This window comes from Pteropus medius, unplaced genomic scaffold, assembly GCF_902729225.1.
Source record: "Pteropus medius unplaced genomic scaffold, Ma_sr-lr_union100, whole genome shotgun sequence".
NCBI lineage: Eukaryota > Metazoa > Chordata > Mammalia > Chiroptera > Pteropodidae > Pteropus > Pteropus medius.
In genome coordinates, this window is record NW_024352786.1 from 2780009 (window position 1) to 2799352 (window position 19344).

Consider the following 19344-nt stretch of genomic DNA (forward strand, 5'->3'; position numbering starts at 1 on the left):
ACTTTTTGCTTCTTTAAATTTGTCTTTTCAGAATATTTCATGTAAATGGAATTATATAATATGTGGTCTTTCTGTATCTGACTTCTGTCACTTAGCATGTTTTTAGGTTCACCTGTGTCATGGCAGGTACTGGTATTACATTCCTTTTCATTGTGGAATAATAATGCTTTGTGTGGATATACCACATTTATTTATCCATTCATCGATTAAGGGATATTTGAATTATTTCCAGATTTGCGTTCTTATGAATGAGAATGCTATGAATATTCACAAGGTATCATTTTAATTCCTCTTCTGATTTTTAAAATTATGTTTTGAGTTAACTTCTTTCAGTTATTGTACTTTCCATCCCCAGAATTTTCATTTAATTTCAGTTATATATAATTTCTAGCTCTTTGTTGAGATTTTTTTATTCATTGCCATCTCAAGCTATCCTGAGTGGTATCTTCCAAGGATACCATTGTCTTGTAAAAACAAAAAAGTTAAAGGTTACTTTTTAAGCAACTTCTGATTTCCCTATTTCTTCTGTCCAAAGATTCTTTATATAGTTTTGGATGGGGTGTTTTAATGATCTCAACTTTTTCAAAATTTGTTATTGTTTTATAAATCTATCACAGTTTTGAATTTTGAGATTCAAAGTTTCATTTTCTGAAATTCAAAAAGCCTTTACTGTCAAAACTCTTATTTCTGCCATGAGTTTAAGAAAGTTATTTCAAAACTCCAAAGCTATGATTCAATTTCTTTTTATTATTTTCTATGATTAAATATTTGTCTTGAAGTAATAGGAATTCTGTTTGAGTGAAAAGAAGAAAATGGGGTATAATGAGTAACCAGGACTGAAAAATACATTAATTAATATAGGAAAACATTATTTCACCATATATATGCTATAAAATTCCAAAGGGGTCATGGCTGAAAAACACAGGGGTCTTCTGTTGTGTGACATGGAGCTGGAGTGACAATAAAAAATTATGAAGTAGTTGAAATATCCAACTACAAGAATAATTATTCTTCACCCTAATAATTTCCCTTGTCTAATTTTGGTACCAAACCTACTTCTCCCCTATTCTTTCCAGTACACCAGGTAGATTTTTTGTGTGTGCTATGTTGAGTTAGCTCCAATTCCTGGTGACTCTGTGAATGAGTGATGTCCACAATGTCCTGTCCTCAACAGTCCTGCTCAGCTTCTGTTGACTCATGCCATGCTGAATAAATTTTACTTCTTGATACCTTATATTCTTTCTTCCTTTTCTTTTCTTTCTCTTTCTTTCCCTTCCTTCCTGCCTTCCTTCCTTCCTTCCTTCCTTCCTTCCTTCTTGCTTTGCTTTCTTTTTGTATTGATGAACCTACATTGACACTGTAATCACTCAAAGTCCATAGTCATATGCTATTTGCCATCTTCATACCTTCTTTGGCGAGATGTCTGTTAAGATCTGTGGCCTATTTTTTAATCAGATTTTTAAATTTTGGATCACAGTCCTTTATCAGATGTATTTTCTGCAACTATTTTCTCCCAGCCTGTGGCTTGTCTTCTCATTCTCTTGACATTGTTTATCATAGAGCAGAATTTTTTAATTTTAATCAAGTCCAGCTTGTTAATTATTTCTTTCATGAATTGCACCATTGATATTGTAACTGAAAGGTCATTACTATATCTAAGGTCACCTAAGTTTTCTCCTATGTTATTTTCTAAGAGTTTTATAGTTTTGCACTTTACATTTAAGTCTATGATCCATTTTGAGTTAAATTTTGTGAAGGGTGTCAGGTCTGTGTTTAGATTCAATTTTTTTTATAGATGTCCAGTTGTTCTAACACCATTTGTTGAAAAGACTGTTTTTACTCCATTGCATTGTCTTTGCTCCATTGTTGAAGATTAGTTAACTATATTTTTGTAGGTCTATTTCGGGGCCCTCTATTTTTGTTCTGTCTCTATTTCTGGGCTATTTATTTGTCTATTCTTTCACCACTGCCACACTGTCTTGATTACTATAGCTTTATAGTAATTCTTGAAGTCAGGTAGTATCAGTCCTCCAATTTTGTTCTTCCCCTTCAATATTGTGTTAGCTAATTCTAGGCCTTTTCCATGCCACATAAACTTTAAAATCAGTTTGCTGATATCCACAAAATAATTTCTTGGGATTTTTATTAGGATTGCATTGAATCTATAGATCAAGTTGGGAAGAACCGACATCTTAACAATACTGAGTCTTCTTGTCCATGAACATGAAATATTTCTCCATTTATTTAGTTCTTTGATTTTGTTCATCAGAGTTTTATAGTTTTCCTCATGTAGATCTTGTACATATTTTGTTAGACTTATACTTAAGGATTTAAATTTTTTGGTGCTAATGTGAATGGTGTGTTTTTAATTTCAAATTTCACTTGTTTATTGCTGGTATATAGGAAAGTGATTGATTTTTGTATATTAATCTTGGCAAGCTCGCTATAATTGTTATTAGTTCCCGGTGTTTTTGTTGTTGTTGTTGTTGTTGATTCTTTTAGATTTTCTACATTGATGACCATGTCATCTATGAACACAGTTTTATTACTTCATTCCTTATCTGTATACCTTTTATTTCTTTTTCTTGTCTTATTGCATTATCAAAGACTAGCAAGTGGTATGAGAGGACATCTTTGTCTTGTACCTGATCTTGGTGAGAAAGCTTAGTGGAAAAGTTTCTCATCAAGAGTATGTTTGCTTATGTTTTTTGTAGATATTCTTTATCATGTTTGAGGAAGTTACCATTTATTCCTAATTTACTGAGAGGTTTTAATCATAAATGGGTTTAGATTTTGTCAAATGCTTTTTATGCATCTATTGATATCATCATGTAGGTTTTCTTTTTTAGTCTGTTGGTATGATGGATTACAATTAATTAATGATTAATTGATGAACCAGCCTTGTATACCTGGGATAAATTCTACTTGGTCCTGGTGTATAATTCTTTTTATTCACTGTAGGATTTGATTTGCTAATATTTTGTTGAAGATTTTGCATCTATGCTCATGGGAGATACTGGTCTGTAGTATTTTTTCTTCTGATGCCCTTTTCTGGTTTTGATATGAGTTAGGAAGTATTCTACTTCTATCCTTTGAAAGGATTGTAGATAATTGGTGTCTCATATTTTCAATTTTTATTTTTCTTGTTTATTGTTTTTTTCCAAGATATCAAAGAGATAAACAATTCGTGCTAGTTAGTTGATGAATGTTGATAAATGAAGATGTACTATATGCCTATTCTTCCAAAATAATTTATATATATTACTAAAAGTTTTTTGCATATAACACTGCACATAAAAAAGAGGGTTTCATTCCAGGTTTAGGCTTAAAAGCAGTATGGGAGAGAGGAGGCAGAATAGCAGCCAGGATAAGTTTTGGTGCAAGACTTTTTTTGTGATATTATTCATATCTTATGTCTGCATGTTTTCTAATTCTGCTGGTTTGGGGCCATTTTATATACACTTGTGAAGCCTCTTGCATCTGTTATGTCTGAATATACTTTTTAATCTGTGCTTTAAAGATATTTGCTTATATTTCCTTCTTCCTTTATAAACTTTATTTAAAAAGCTGATGATATCCTCTTTTGCTGTCTTAGCCTGTGATAAACCCTATCAGTGTGAGAGACTGAAAAATTGTCAACCCCAAATCCATCATTCCCATTTACAGAAACAGACCAGGCTTTTGCAGAGATGTAATTCCTTTGTGGAAGTAAATAGAGTGCTCTGTGAAGACTATTCATATTGTACCACAAAAATGCAAAAAAAAAAAAAAACCCAAAAACCTTTAATAATCTGAAGGAATGATAGCCTTTAGCACATATTTATATTTAATATTAGAAAAGGAATAATCTGTACTGTCTATGTCATTTACTACATTGTTGTGTTTTCTCAGCAGGGCTTGTTATTTTAGATTTATTAAATGCACCCATTGTTAGGAATTTTCCAAGTATAAATATAAAAATATACCTGATGCATATATTATAAAATACAATAAATAATATCATTTTCTTATTCATATAAATGGAAGAACCTAGTTATTTTATGATTTTATAAAGACTCCAAATTGTTTTGAAATTGCTTCTTATAGAAACACTTGCAATTAACTGTCAGCTTTCGGAACAAAATATTTTTCAAAAAATTAAATAATTTATATTTTCAATACCATATAAAATATAATAGTGACTGTAAGGAAACAGACTTTCTTTTCTTCCTTCCTTCCTTCCTTCCTTCCTTCCTTCCTTCTTTTTCCTTCCTTTCCTTCCTTCCTTCCTTCTTTCTTTTCCTTTTCTTTCCTTCTTCTCTTTCTTTCTTTCTTTCTTTCTTTCTTTTTTCTTTCTTTCTTTCTTTCTTTCTTTCTTTCTTTCTTTCTTTCTTTCTTTCTTTCTTTCTTTCTTTGATGTAGTCTTGCTATTTCTTGCAGGATCATTTATACAATCATTCTGATAATTCAAAATCTTTTTAAACTTGATATCTGAATATGCTAATTGGTCAAAATACAGACTTCCTCTCATCAGTTTATCTAAATGACAGCTTTAGTTCTAATTCATATAATACTTTTGTCTGACACGAAGCAAGTTTTCAATAAACAGTTGCTGGATTGACGAATGAATACCGGTGCTTGCCAAATGTTTGCAGGGTGGAAATAATAAATGAATAAAAATGCTGTTCCTTCAATTGAATGCAATCTCTCAGATCCTGTGGCCCAGGGTTTTCTTTACCTTAGAAAAGAAATTGAAGAATAACGTTTACAAAAATCTCTGGATTAGAACCCTCCTCCCTACCAGTGCTAGATTTGGAAGGTCAGTACTACATGTATCTTGCTTCTCTGCTCTGCAAGGTGGCCCAGGGATGTAAATACCCTTATCTTGTTGCTTCGCTGTCCCTTAATGCAGTACTTCTCAACCTTCGGAATGTATATAAACCATTCAGGAACTTTTTAAAATGTAAATTCTGTTTGTTAACCACCTGAAGGCCTAATGTGCTTTGTTTTGTCAGATACTTTGTTTTCTCTTAAGGCAGGACAAGAGCCTACTAAAGCTTGTTATTTCACTTTATTTACTTAAAATATGAATAAAGCACAAATAGCTACATTTACTTTTTCTGGATGCACAATTCAATCTTTGGGTTGATTGTGAAGCATTAAATTGTCTTATTTGGATGCTGTGGGAATAGTTGAATACCATTAATAATTAGTGAATGTAGTCTATGCACTGTCTTTTTTCAGGGCCTGATAGAAAAGTCTTCTATACTATTTCAACCCCCCTTTGTGATTTATTTATTAAACTAAACTGTATTCTTTCATAGTTCAAGGCCTTGGAATTTTATGAATATCTTTGCCTCTATAACAATCCCTTCTTTCATACTCTGACTGACCGCTAAATTCATTGTTATTTTATTTCCTCTGACTTTTAATTTGTTAACGTCTGATAAATTTTATATCTTCCCAGAGAAGAAAGGGAAATTAAACATGAACCATAGTGCGCTTGAACAAAATATGTGCTACTATTATAGATTGAATGAACAAATAGATACCGAAAAGTCCCTAGGTACCCCTATTCAGAGTCTTTGGTTTATTTGATTCCACATGTTCTTGTTATACCAAATTATATATTTTTAAAAGGCAGAATATTTACTATCACAGGCATTTTAATCCAGATGAGTATTTTGTAGTAGAAAAGTGACCATTTGTATAGAGAGTTTAACAGTTGGCCATGATGATAACAAGGTGACAATTGCCTCTAAACAAACAATTGGCTACAATGTGGTTGATTTATTTGTAAAGGTAAACTTATAATTGACCTCTATTGTGAGAACTGAATTATTGCATTTAGGGAGGTGTCCCTTAGGCCTCTCTTACATTTCTTCTTCTATAAAATGGACTTCATGAGAGTTTATTATCTGAATTTCAAACACTAGAACTAAAATGAGACCATTCTGCAAATGTGATAAAATTCATATAACTCCAAGAATGTGCACATATAGGTACACTCAAATTTTTAAATATTATTTTATGGAATTTATAGAATTCTAAAGTAAGATTAAGAATATCTGAGGCTAGAAAGAGATGTAAAAATAAGATTGAGTTAAAGAGGGAAAGACATTACTGGTGAGTTAAAAAAAGGAAAGAAAATAAAATAATAAATAAATTTAATATACAGACTGTTCTTCAGATTATTAGCTTTTAACTATGCATGTTTTACAGATAGACAATTTTCTGGGAATTCTAAGAAATGACTTACCTCTTAAAAATCAGTGGCAAAGATGAAAAAAATAAAAGAAATTAGTAATATGTACTAAGATAAATGTCAATATGCAAATGCCGCCATCACACTTAAAAAATTTATCTTAGAGAAATAAAAAGGGGTCAGTGAAAACAAGCACGTATATGCATGTTTCAGTGTTACAAATAGCAAAAATGCAAGCATCCTGAATTCAACAGTAGAGCATAGATCAATTAAATATAGAATATTTTTGTCATTATTACTATGCAGTCATGAAAAATAATGTTGTAGACCAATGCCTCTCAAATTTTAATGCACGTATGATTCAGGGATGTGCTGGTAAATGTTCAGCAACTGGCTCTATAACAAAAATTTTGACTTGAGGTTTTTGATGATTGTTGTCATAAATACTCTACCATGGCTGATTTCAAGTTACCAAAGTGATGCCACTGAATGCAGAGCTGGGAAGAGATGTACGCAATTGACTCTCTTAAGGTACAAGCCACCTCTAGCACATCACTGATTTATGAATCATTGCAATCTCATTTAAATGCAGATTCTAATTCAGTAGGTCTGGGATAAACCTGAGAATTTTCATATCTAAGAAGCTGCAGCGCCTGCTCTGGGGACAATTGGAGCAGCGAGGCTGAAGAATAATATATGTTGACAAGGGGAAAAATGTTTCCAATATATTCATATATGAAATTAAAATGGGAGATAAATTACATAGATTGTCATACTGTCTTCCCAAGATGTGTATAATATAAACATTATATCATAACATAATCACATATGCATATATACTATTTATATGTCCAGTAAGTTGATGTAAACTTAGAAGCTTGTGGGAATAGAATCAAAATGAAATTTTAGTCTCTTATGGTCCTTTTAAAATTGATTTAGTGGATAAAGTTTCTCCCCTTGAATATAAACTTAAAATGAACTGTCTAAATTACAAAACACAGTATTGATTTAGAAAATAGGATGTGAAGTTTTAATAATCAAAACTCTAAACTTTATTAAGTTTAAATTTCTCCCCTCTTTCAGCTGGGACAGTTTTCAGGTAGCTTCTTGCTTTGGGGAATAAGTGTACGGATGGCTTCTTCTCCTTTTTCTCTTGTTCTGAAGTTTGCCAACCCTGACTTCAGGTGATAGGTGTGTGTGGAAGAAAGAAGAGAAATGGGGATAATAAAGTTCTTACTGGAACTAGTGCTGTAAGCTGGCTTGGGCTCTCTGGGCCAGCAGATGGTTGATGCGTGCCTCCTCTCCTGGAACTCTTGGGTAGTTTCCTCAGATCCTGGCATCCGGGGACTTCTTTCCTGCCATGCAGCAGTACGTGAATTACTGTTCCGTGTGGTCTTCTGAGATGCTTTCTGCAACCCCTAGAATTCTGAATCCACTTCCAATTTTTTGTTGCTGGGGTCCCTTCACCCTTTTAGGGACCCAAGGCATTTCCAATCTCAGCACCTTTTCATGTGGGAAATTTTCCCTTAGCTTTAAACTCGAGCAACTCAGAAAGTCAAAGCCATGTCAGCAGCAGCTCAGGGAGCTCCATCATTAGAGCGGTCCACCTTGGCACCCTCCAGATTTCCCCAGGGGAATGTCAGACTCCAGCCCACCATACGCCCACTTTGGAGTCACATATAAAACTCTCTCCATAGTTCTAATGAAGCCGCAGACCCCTTCTTCACTGCTGAGCTTTCAGGGTGGGGCAGGCATTCCCCGTGCTTCCTCCTTCGGTGTCAGTGGGGCTCTCAACATTTCCATAGCTCTCTCCCCAAATCTTCTCCTGAGAGTCTTCCTCCTCTCCAGTTTGGGTTTCATTTTGCATTCCTTAATGTGGTTGAAATTCTAAGAGCCTTGGAAAAATCCTCTCCCCTCTACTTAAAAAAAAAAAAAAAAAAAAGATAAATTATACATTTGGGTCTGACCCTTTCTCTGGTATGCAAGATCAATCGTGTTTTGTTATTGAGTGTATATGTCCAAGAATCTTTTTGATTGAAATTCAACTTTAGCTAATATGTCACAAAAACAGAAGAATATGCCTCAAAATACTAACACTAGCTGTGGTGAGGTAGTGAGGTTATGGGTATTTCTCTTTAAACTTGTATTTATTTGTGATTACATCGCTTTTATAACTTAAAATGTATTATCCAAAAGCAATGTATACTTACATTTTTGGCTTTTGAAATCTGGCAATGAATGAACCAATTGTTTATATAACTAGCTTGGTTCTTATTCTTGTTCAATCTCTAAATGCTGTCCTAATTTATACTGCAGTTAGGAAATTATGGATAAATGTCATGTTTTTAAAGAGCCAGTTTAATATCTGAGAGACAGTAGAAGCTTAGAATTTTGTATTATGCATATATAAAGATGGATTTTCTTGTCGAAGGCAAATATTACCTGATTTACTGAAAGTTCTAAAAGCTCAATATAACCCTTGATTTTTCTCTGTCTAGAGATACTTTTTTTTTGTATACTACCTTCTCAAATTTTTTAAAAAATGCAAAAGAAATAGTATTTTCTCCCTGGTTAAGGGAGATGATGGGGAAGAGGGCCAGATGTAGGTTATAGCTAAGTACAGAATGAATGAATGATGGTATCTTAGCTGACCGGTGGAGCATAGCTTGGCAATCCAGAAGCAGGTGACACTTGTTAATACAGATAAGGAGACACTTGGTGTCGAAACTCATTTGGTAACATGAATTCTAACCCCTGGGTTAGAGGTCAGGGTCAGAACTTTAGTTGATAGGTAGGGTGTTGGAAAGAATACAGTATTCAGGATCCTGTTTTTGAAGATGTTGTTCTGGGTATTTTGTGGAATCAAGGATTTCAATTCACTTCATATACAGACCTTCAAAAAGGTGAGTCTTTTCAGTATTAAAACCAATGGCCCATTATATCTTTCTCAGTAATTACAAAATTCTCTTTATCTCATTTTTCCCCTCCCGCTCATCTTTCCTTTGGGTTTTCCATGATAGGTAAACAATTATTCATTCTTTTTGTAATAGCCCGCTGAAATGTGAAAGGGTTAAAGAATAATTAAAACCTGAAACTGGACAAAGGAAGTCTATAACTTAGGCCTAGTTTCTGGAACCCCTAACTACATTCTGTTAATCATGAAACTTGTAACAATGAGCTCATACGCTAACTGCCAATTTTAGCCTGTGTAACCCTGCTTGCTTGCGTGGCATGAAAAATAACCAATTGTATATAAGCTGAAAATTACTGTCTGGCCATCGCCCATGGGAACACTGGCTATTGCCCATGGGAACATAGGCAATCACCCATAGGAACATAACATTCTAACAACAAGCTTTCTGCTTCTATACTTCCCGCTTGCACACCTGACCAGTGGGTTGACAGGTAGTGAATAGGAGAAAGATGGACCTTTGTGTTTAAGACAGAATGAGGAATGGGATTTGGGGCTTAAAAACCTTGTATCTTGGCAATTCGGGGCTGCTCCTTTGCAAGGACAGCCGCTGGCTAATAAACTGTCTCCTGGTTAAGAGCACTCAAGTTGGGTCTGGTTATTCTGGACACAACACTTTTCATTTCAATCTTTTCAAGTCATTTTACATTAGATATTTCTTTTGTTTATAACTCGTAGTTTTTAATTTATTTTTAATTTTTTATGGTGACCTTGGTTAGCTTGTAGATTTTTAAATCCAACTCTAAAAAGTCTTTGTATTTAGTATATAAATTTATCTCATTTACATTTATTAGTAGGCAGGTATGTTCAATCTTAATTAGTGTTTTTTGTTTTAAATTTGGGAGAAGATGTTTACTACATTCTTTCTTGATGATTCCTTATATTTCTGATTTTTACTATCTGGTCTCTGTTTGATTATATTGCTCTCCTTTATTCTGTGTTGAGGGAGAAATATAGCTGAAATTTAGAGGATTGATGACTCTGCTATTTATTCCCAATTTGCAAAGGGAGAGCACATATTGAGCTTTTAGCTTTCTGTTTATCTTTACCTTGGGCTTCCTATTGCATTTCAGGCTCAAATACAGAATAAAATTAAACCAAATAGATACATGCTTCAGGTACTCACCAACATACATGCTTCACATTTCAACTTGAAAACAAACTGTAACTCACTATTATTGAGGATTAGATTATATAGGGAACATTACTGTTTTATTTTATTTATTTTAAATATAAGACTTACTTGTTTCTGTCAATAGCAGCACAATTCTTAAGAATTAGAGTCAAATGTCTCCACTTTAGCAAATGAGAGATACACCCACAAACCAAATGATGCTACCATTGTAAATCTCTTTTCAGTCCCAGATATACTTGAGGGATGATGGGTCTATAATCATTTCACTATACTTTTGAGGGCTGGATCCTCATTCTCTTTTTGAGATTTCCTGTAGGATGTAGTATCTCTCAGGGAGTTCCCAAGATGGTGTCTTCTCACTATATTTTTTCTGCCTTTATGCTTCCTCTAGTATGAGTCCACTGAACTTCCCTGGCCACTGCTGCTGCCACCACACGCATCTTGACTGTATGCTTGAGGAATGAAAAGGGTAAAGGGTGGAGGTGCATTAGCACTGTATTCCCATTAGCACTCTCACCCAAGCATAGAACTTCCTCTCAAGAGAACAGGGAAGGCAAGATTGTAATTTTTTACATAGGTTATATGACATTTTCCAGGGAGCATTGCATTATAAATTCACAGATTCTAGTTTTGTTTACCACAAGCAATCATAAACCAGAGACATCCTGCTAAAATCATTCTATTGATTCCATAGATAAACCATAAGTCCATAATCAATATGTTTATGAGAAAGTTAGACTGTCTTTCCCTGCCTTCCTCCCTCCCTTCCTCTTCTCTCTCTCCTCTCTTCTCTCTCTCATGAAAGATAAATTTTTGTAGGCCAGCTGCTAAACTCCAGAGAATAGGGAAAACAAGACTGTAATTTTAAATAAGATTTTTATTATAGATTCAGAAAGGTAAGTAACACAAAGTGGTTACTCTCAGAATCTATGGATGAAAGTGTTCTCATAAAATCTCTGACACTGACAGGATATCCTTCTTGTAGCTAAACTGCTGCTTCCTGGAAGTACCATTGACAATCTGGAGTCTAGTGATAGTCCAACCCAGTGGAAAATAGAAGCAAATACGTAGTTTAAATGCTTTGTTGGGTGGCATTAGAGGAGAGAGATTTATATATTCAGGGGATATTGCCTCTGATTAAAGTCTATTAGCTCACATATAAAATTCCCATTTTCTTCTTCAAGGTCTACCTTTTTCTAGGCTTTCTATAGTAAGAACATCCATTTGGTATGTTGAAATGAGAGTATTTTTAGGCTATAACCAAGATTTGAAAATTTCAGGTTTAACAAGATGTACTGTTACCTGGATCATAATAGATATTCAATAAATAAGTGATGATCGAATGATAAAAGGGTATACTGCTAAGCATAACAACTCATAATCATACTAATTAGATAATTGCTTTGTGATCATCTGTGGACAGTCTGTTTTTCATACTATTGTATAAGGTCCAGGATGGCGGTGACTATGCCTTGTTCACAACTATCCCCAGTTCCTAGCATATTGTAGAATTTTAATTAATATTTGTTGATTGAAGACTTAACTTCATATAAAAGGTTTGACTCAGCTTAGATTAATCTTCAAATTGAGGAAGAGGTAAATTTCTACAAGATCAAGTCACAATTCTACAATTTTCCCCTTATTTTAGAGCTACATTTTGGAAAATTTAATCGCTTCAAGTTGGAAAATTTAAGCTTTTAGGTAGATATTCAAATACTGACATGAAATATCTTTCTTTTTTGTTTTTGATCTCTGTTCATAATAACTTTACACCCTGGATTTTCCCCCTAAACTTTGAATTTGTATGTAGACTGCTTGAAAATGGCTTGCTTTCACAAGGCCTCGGTAAAAATACAACATGTAAGTCCTTCTCTAACGATACCCAATGAAACATTTAAATCAAGTTTTTGCCTCTATTATTTTCTATCACTGTATAACTTTGGTTTCCCTACATAATTTCGATGAAGTTTTACCCATGCAGTTTAGGTACCTAATAAGTGTGCTAACAGTTGTTTTAATTTTGCAGTAAAAATAACTAGACTTTGTGCCTAAAGCATGTTATCTAAATGATTTCAATTATGTATAATTGAATTATAGGTAAATGTAAATAATATCACTAAACAACAACTGTTTAAATTGAAAAAGATAAACATAAGATTAAAATATTTAATGACATAAAAGCAAATAAATTAAAAATTAAATATTTATTGAGATATAATTTGCATATCAAAATATTCACCAATTTCAAGTGTACAATTCAATATTTTTTAGTAAAGTTGCAGAATTTTGCAACTATTCCACAATTTAAAAATATATCACTCCAAAAAAGATCCTTCATGCCTATTTCAATTGTCTTGGCCTCCTTGTAGAAAATCAGATGAATATAAATCTAAGGGTTTATATATGAACTCCCAATCATATTTCACTGATCTACATGTCTATCCTCAGGCCAGTGCCATATAGTCTTGATTACAGTAATTTTGCTCTTCACTTTCAAGATTAGTTTGGCTATTCTGCATCCCTTGAAATTCCATGTGGATATTAGGGGTACCTTATAAAATTTGCAATGACAACAACCACCAGCTGAGATTTTGGCAGGGATTACACTGAATTTGTAGATCATTTGGTGAATATTATCATCTAAATAGTAAGTCTTCCAAGTCATGAACAACAAATGATTTTTAATTCATCTAAGTCTTAATCCCAAATCCAACTTAAAATTTTTTCAATTTTTTTTCAATTGTATCTTTAAGAGTGTTTCTCTAATACACATAAGAAACTGGTAACAGTTGTTGGTGCTGGAAAAGATCTAAGTGGTGTGGGACCTTTTACATCTTTTGAATTAAGTACTCTGTATATGTGTACCTTAATTAACAATTAAAGTGACTAAAAATTTGCTTGGTTTCTTGAGATATAATAAGATGCACAAATATGGAATAAGGTGTGAGATAGGCCAGAATTGTATACTTAGTACCTACTCTGTCTTGGACTTACCTGTACATTGTCTCACCTCTGGCTACCCCATCTCTATTTCTCAACACCTGTCCAGTCTAATCCTCCCTCTACCCCTGCCTTTTTAGCTTCTATTCTTTCCAATATTTTAGTCAGTTATTGATTAGTTTGCTTTCTCCTTGTTTAAATCAGGTACTCATAACCAGGTTTAGACTGCACTCTTTTCCATTCCTTACTATACTCTGCTCCCACCTTTCCCCAGTAACTCGAAGACACTCACAGTTTTATCTTAATTTTGTAGAGTGACATCTTGTCTTAGAAACACTGTATTTCAGACACATTCTTACTCTTTTGAACCATTGACTTAGATTTTTTTATTTCTTCTATGTCTTGAATCTTGCAATTTTAAAAAACAAGTGTGTGTTTTTTATTAAGTAGTTGGAAATATACTCTCTGTAAGGTGAGTTTTATTTCAAAACCTGTAAATATTAAAGTATCAAATAAAATGACTAATTTATTAAATATTCATTGATTAGCAAGATGATTGTGAGATTAAGGTATAGTGCCTATTAGAATAAAATATTTAAAAATGTTTATCATTTTTGATTATAAAAAATTTAAAAAGAATATTTCAAAGAACATATAAGCTAGATTTAAACAAATATTTAAAAAGGTTCAGTGACTATTCATTCTTCATTATGAAATTATTTTTTATTATAATTTGTTTATTAAAAATAAATGCAACCATTGCAAATATAAAGAATATAAGTGTAAGTCAACCTATTGTTTTGATCTTTAAAGTCAGCTTTATGAACGGATATTTTTTTCCTACATAAACACTCAAATATATCAGTAGAAGAAGCTTTCTGCTGTAATTGGGCCAATAGTGATTTAATCATCTAAGGCATTTAATTATTTCACATAATCAAGAATCTTGAAGAGAAGTGATTCTAGGACTGGAGGGGTGGCCCAGTGATGTAGGACCCAGACTCCTTCCCTCTTCTTTTCTCTACCCGCTGGCTTTACTTCCTAGAGGCTTTTTGTCCCATAGTTATAAGATGGCTGCCACAACCTCAGTGTCACATCTTCATACAAGGGCATTACTGGCAGGAAGAAAAGGCCGAATGGAGAAAGGGGTCTTCCTTTCATTAAGGAGAAAAATAATTCCATAAATCTCCCCTACCTTCTTGGTCAAAACTATATATTTGGCACTTTGCTGCAAAGAAGGTTGAAAAAGTAATTATCTGGCAGAGGGTAACAAGATTAACATGCATTTATCTGCCAACTTATGACTTTTTTCCTGGATCTAGGAGAGTTGTTACTAGAACAGAATTACTACATATATATATATATGTATGTATTCAAGAAACAAGGAGAGAAGGGCTTTTGAGTAGGCCACTAGTAATAGCTGCTATACATATTATATCAATATGTGTTTAAAGGATTAGGTTTGCCTGAACGTGATACAGACTCCAAATAACTCTGGTTTAAACCAGAGGGAAATTTACTTTTCTCTTGTAAAAGTTTAGAGCAAGAATTACAAGGAGTGAGATTTCTTCCAAATTGCCACTTTGCCATCCCTAGAGAATGGCCCTCATCCCCATGGTTCAAAATGGTGACTGTATTCCAAGCAGTAAAATGAGAAAGAGATAAAGTCAATAAGGGGTCTAAGGGCATTTTCATAAGGTGCATTGAAGCTGCTCTGAAACATTGTATTCTGTTTTTTTTCCATTGTCTGATTCTTAGTCATGTGGCCACAGCCAGCTCATAGGCAGCCTGAGAAATGCACCTTTTATGATGGGTGACTCTGTGTCTAGGTAAAAATTAATGCCTATTGAAAGAGAAGCCTTAAGGAGAGTGGAAAGGAGAAACTTCTAGAAGTTTCTGTGTGTTTGGGCATAAGGGAATATTCACTATCATTATTTTTGTAAAAATGGCATCATCCTGTACATATTTATTACTATATTCTTTTTATTTAAAGGAATCATTTTAGAACAAGGCATATGAAAGCTGTGAGAAGTCACACATTTCATTTATTCAATTTATCTTTACATTTTTTCCAATTTAGTGTTCTGATAGGGACTAAAGAAAACATTACTGAAAGACACTGGGTTTTCCTATTGCAGACATTTAAAGAAATGTTTTAGAAATCAATCATTTTGGGCATTTTTATAAAAGATATGAAAAGAAGGATTGAAAAGTTTTTTAAAGGTCTAACACTAGTCAGGTCTTTTAATATATGAAAACTGTGTGTGAAATTCACTATAGTATAAACTGTTGAATAGAGAAGTACTTTCTTTTTAAAATTTTTCTTTCTTTATTCTTTCTGAATGATTACTAGATACCAGATACTAAGATTTTATGAACAGATTTGTGTATGAAAAGAAAAGCCATTGTAAGCTCTTTTATGTGTGTTTTATTTATTTATTTTTTTGAAATTGCTTCTGCATAGATTAAATTTTATATCCAAGCTTAAAGGTAAAATGCAAGCTAGTAAAATAATTATTTTTTGTCTGGCCTGGTCACAGCCTACTTCAGGAAGCTCATTCAAATATGGGTTTTTAAATATTTCTGGCAGAAAATAAAAGCTTTCTCTGTTGTTCATATAAATAATACCATGCCAGTGCATCTTTATTAATCCTGGCTTTGTGAAATGAAGTTTTAAAATCTACTAAGTATCCTCTAAGTCAAAGAATTGCTCTAGTAGAAAGAGATAAGACAATTGTTTTATTACTCAAAGACCATGTGCCTATGTACAATCTGTTTTTGATCTCTCTGTCATTGCTTCATTAGCAGAATGCTTGCTTTCAAAGATAAATGAGTCCAATTTTATAACTTCTATCTACCAGTCATTCCTTTGAGTGATGCAGGCACTGAGAATCTATTATTGAGACTTGGCTTCTGCATGCCACATGATGCCTTCCTCCTAATACTGTGTAAGTCTACAATATTCTTTATGGAGACCCTTAATCGCTTCATTATTCCACGTTGCTAAGCAGTCTGCATCTGCTGGCTGCTGAAAGGAGACTTTGCTTTACATATTTTGCACTACAGTTAAATAGGCTCAGATTTTCGTAACATCACCGATGGTGTGGCATAAACAGGAAGGTCACATGGATGGTGGTAAATTCGGACTCTGCTTTGAAATGAGATTTTTGAAGCCTCTCTAAGTGGCAAAGTTTGATGTGAGTTTACTTGCAATTTTTTTCCTGAAAGTCTGTTACTGAACTAAAATATTAATCATTTATATTCTACTGTATGTGTACATTGTCCTAAGTACTTTGAGAGATACCACAGAACAATAAAATGAAGTTTTTGCCCCATTCATTCATCCTAACTCATGATGTCATTGGGTTGGATTATAGTAGGCATTTCCCCTTTGTGTCCCAACACCACCTCCAGTATTTACAGTCTCTTCTCCCTCATGAGATTGCATGTATCTCCCACTAAAGAACCTCCCTTCCCAGCCTCCCATGCTTCTTGGCCTGGCCCTTGACCCAACTCTGACAAGCAGACACATATCCCCAGATGTGGGAGGAACCACTCAGAATGCATACTTGTGCAGCTAGGCAGCTGCATCCTCTTTTCGGAAGCAACAGGCAACAATGATGGGGGTGTACTAGGAGCACCTAATGGCCAGTGTTGCTATGGTTGGTGGAATTACCTAAGGTGTCTGCATCCAGGGATGGTTGCAGTGATATATTCATGAGACAAGTTCTATAATATGAATTTGGGCATTTCCCTGGTTGGGAGGTCTCTATAGTAGTGGGCTCTTTTGGATTCTATGAGTTACTCAAAATATTTAATATAGTAAGAATTACTTTCTATTGATTATAACTAAGGCTAAAAATGATCATATCTTTAATGAATAGCGAAAGAAAATGAAATCCAAAATTTTGAGTAAACATATAAATGTAATAGGATAGAGATAGACAGGGCCTCAAAAAGATAGGAACGTTTTACAAAAGAGATAGTTTTTAAGCTCTAGAGTCTCAGTTAATTCAGCAAATACTATTAGCTGTTAATATATACCAGATATGGTATTAAGTACTTGGGGTTAAAAAGTGGGAATGCATGGCACTGTTCCTGCTTTTATGAAGCTTACAATCCAATGAAAAAGAAATTATTCTTCATTAAAACAGTTCCAGCGACAGCTCTGGTGGGGGAATAAGAGGATACAAAGTGAACTTATATTAGGGACACTTGTGTATTCCAGAGCAGTCAGGTGTGGCTTCCCAGAGGGGTTCTTTGAAAAACAAATTGAACTCTGTGTAATCTAAAGTGAACTGATGGAGGAGGGTTTTTGGGTAACGAGCGTCCAGGTGAAGACTTCAGAATTTGTAAAAAGTTTCACAGTGAGAGAGAATATAGTACATTTTAAAAACTAAAAAATTTTCAGTGCTGTCAAAATATAGAATATAAAAGTGGAAAGTGGCTCAGATAATCTGGAAAAGAAACAAATATTTTTTCTTCTATGTTTTGCTTTGTTGGTTAGAGAGAGAGTTTACTGAGGTTAGTGTTTATGAAAAGTAAAATCAAGCCTGAGAATAATATTTAATTATGGTGCTTATATTATTCTTTGCAAATAAAGATGATTACTATGCTGATCCTTCAATACACCCTATTAAGTCCCGATATTCTTTATAATCTTGAATCACAGCTTTATACGGGTTTAGGCCTGGGTAAAGAATTGATATAATTATCTGAGGATGAATTATTATAAACAACTCTGAGTCAAGCTAGTTAAACTAGTACAGTATTGTACAAACAAGATAATCTTAACGTGCTTTTAGAATAGATGGAGGACTGACTAACAAAGTTTGAGAATGTAGATTTTCTTATCCTGAAATAGTCAGGTATCTTTACAATTTGTGTGATGATGTACTGGACCAGAATAGGGCCAATAGCAATGTTCAAAGGAATGAAGAGAGAAAGACATATTTAAGACATATTTAGGAGAATATAGTCATTGATTAAAATGATAAGTGAGATTAAGAAGGGGATGCTCCTTCATTTGAAAGGTGCAGATTTGTGTTACCTAAGTTTGGTCTTTCTGCCCACCTGTGATGTAGTGCCCAGCTGGTATAAGTAAATCTCATAATGTTTCTGTTTATACATATTGTAATTTAATTTTAAAAGTGAAAATACTTTTAAAAACACAGAAGTATATCTGAATCTTTCTCTTTTCTGTGGCCTAGCAAAACTTCAGAAAGAAGACTCAGAAAACATTTATCTAGTGGCTGTGGCAAAATTTGAAATTTTGAAATTAGATAATACTGGATTTGAATAACATTTAGGCATATATCTGAAGCATTGTATGTGAGTTATTTATGGTATATAATTGAAAACTGATAATTTATACTGATAGCACTTTGCATTTCTTTTCAAAGATCTTTTTTATTCATTACTTAATTTTATACTCACCAAAACCCTGTGAAAGGCAAAATTATTGCCTTGTAGAAATGAGAACACACTGGCTCATAAAGATTCAATAACTAACTATAAGTTCATCCAGGCTGTAGACAGCAGAACATGGACAGTCTGGCTATTCAGGTCCTCATTCAGAGACAATAAAAAGAGGCATTTTTTTTCTTACATAGTTTTCAGAAGGTCTAGAATACGCTGCATAAGTGAAAGACTCTAGAATTTATAAAGAAGATTGAGGGAGACCAAAGTTTTGCCACCCTGAAATATGCCTTTGGTATATTGATTTTAAGTTGGTTATTAAGTAACAAAAGACTCAGAAAGAACCTGTGAACCTCCCCCTTCTTGCCTAGAAGAATTCAGATTTAAAAAACCCTGTTTCAGGAAGGGGACCATAGCATATTCACCTTGCACATATGAGACAGACAGGAAGAAATCTAACAAGTCCTGTTTCCCCTTTGTGTCCCATTGTTTCTGGATGGCTCTGTAAGAATTTGTTCTTTCTCCTACCTGTGAATTGCCTACTTTCCCTTGAGAATCTCAGACCCCTACCCTCCTTCTCCTTTGACCGGAATGGCATATAAGCCTCCACTGCCCAATGCATTTTGAGTTTCATATCTTATGACACCCTCAGCATGTACATCCGTAATAAACTTTGTATATATTCTACTGTTAATC